Genomic DNA, 2,044 nt, shown 5'->3' with positions numbered 1-2,044 from the left:
AAAGAAATAACTGCACTAAATTCAAAACTAAAAGTGCACCTGCAACTCTATTTTGCCAATTAATATCTACATTAAGTTTCTTTGATTAGAATCCAATTAACTTTAAAAGAAAAGGTAGCTTTGATTCACAAATTCATGTTCCATGGCTGACTGCATTTAGTTATTGATGAATTTTGTTTTTGCACAGATGTAGAATTCAAAAAGAAGCCCTGCAAAAGTCTGGAGTTCTAGCAGAGACATTGAGCATTCATTCAATTTGCTACATTCCTTTCTCACAAAATGGTGCAATTTAGTTAATATATACACGCTGATTGTTCTCGGTAATTGTACACGGTGGAAGAATATCACTCTTTATCCCGTGTATCAAGTCTCCTAATCACTATTTTAAGCTAGTTTCTGTATTTAAATACTTTGGAAAAAAAGAAGCAAAACAATCTTTTGAAAGGGAATTGAAACTAGCAGCCACTGGTTGCACCATCATCTGATGGTTTAATCGTGAATAGAGTAGTCATTTAAATGAGCCTCCTGTAGATGATTAGACTATGTAGCTGATGAACCAGTGTGAGGCACCTGTGTAAAACGGGCAGTAAAAGCCGTGCAATGGCTCACTCCCAATTAATAAATGAACTAACAAAGCAATGACGATCTTCTCAGTACTTTGGGTGACTGATTTCTTCTTACAGTCTGAGGTTAGTTTCTCTTTGGAACAGCTAGTCCTGTTTCTCATTGTGGAAAGTGATTAGATAGGCAGGGACAACTAGATTAGTCAGTTTCCCCTATGTCCCCTTGTTCTTGCTTATAGAAAAAAAAAAAATCATTTGAGGGAGCCCCTGTGTTCTTGAGCTATATTTTCAAACTAAATTCTGTTGCCCGTCAGCAAGTTGTGAAATCCATTTAATGGGTCATGATAAGCATGTAACCTGTATTGCTTCTGTGGGTTGCATTAAAAATGTCTGGAAGCCACTGGCTGAGTTATTTACATACCAGATTAAAGATTAACATTAAGGTGGTATTTGGGGGCCAGGCAAATTTCCATCATGCCAGATTATTATCTTAGAAAAATACAGACCTGCAATAGCTGTTGAAATTATCAGTTGCCCTCTAAGGCGGTCTGGTCCTGGCCATACAACCAGCCCTTCCTACCATTACCTAGCATTCAGCATGTTTCTGACTAAGAAATGAATGCTGTAATTTCCTACATAAATGAGAACAAACAAAAAGGTAAGTTAGAGGAGGATCCATGTTTATGGAAAAAAAATTTATGTAATTCTGGGTGCTCTTTTTGAGGAAAAGAATATCAAACTACAAATACAAAATTAGGTATGACGGAATATTTATATAGAATGAGAAAAAAAATCACAACAAATTCCTAGAGGCTTGAACATTTAGGTTTCTTTCTTCTGATATCTCTAAGCAATTTACCAGGAATGCTCACAAAGAAGTGCTTCCTAATTATAAACAGGCTTTTTCTCCCCTCCTGGAACTCCCAGCAACTCCCAACACTCACAGGAACCCTGAAGCTTAAAGCATCATGTACATAATGTTAAATAATTCTTTGGCATAAGAAATAAAGAAATGAATGTATGAGAGCACACTAGTGTTTCAAAGATGGGGCGGTCATAAGCTTAGTATTTAAGAGTAAGGCAGTGGATGTTGATAGACTGGGATGGGTCTGGTTCTGTCACTTATTATCCTGTGACTTTGAGCAAGTTGCTTGACCTCTCCTCACCTCAGTTTCCTCCTCTGCAAAGTGGAGGTACTGATATCATCTTCCTTAAGGGACCGTAAGTGAGACTATGCATGTGAAACTTTTAGGACAATGCTAGGCACGCAGTATGTGCTCAATAAATGCCTGTCATTGTTTTATAGAAACCTGTAGTCAGGACCAGAGATAGATGATTTGGAATGCTAGGCCTTACTCTTAATTTTTCTGTCTTTTTTTGTGTATGAGGAGGTAATGTATACTCCCCAGGAAAAATAATGTAATAATATGAATGAAACACTCAGAACTAATTGAAGAAAATTGATGTGTGTGTGTGTGTGT

This window comes from Galeopterus variegatus, unplaced genomic scaffold (genome assembly GCF_000696425.1).
Source record: "Galeopterus variegatus unplaced genomic scaffold, G_variegatus-3.0.2 Scaffold232, whole genome shotgun sequence".
NCBI lineage: Eukaryota > Metazoa > Chordata > Mammalia > Dermoptera > Cynocephalidae > Galeopterus > Galeopterus variegatus.
The sequence above is the reverse complement of the archived record's forward strand: the minus strand, read 5'-3'. Positions refer to the sequence as shown.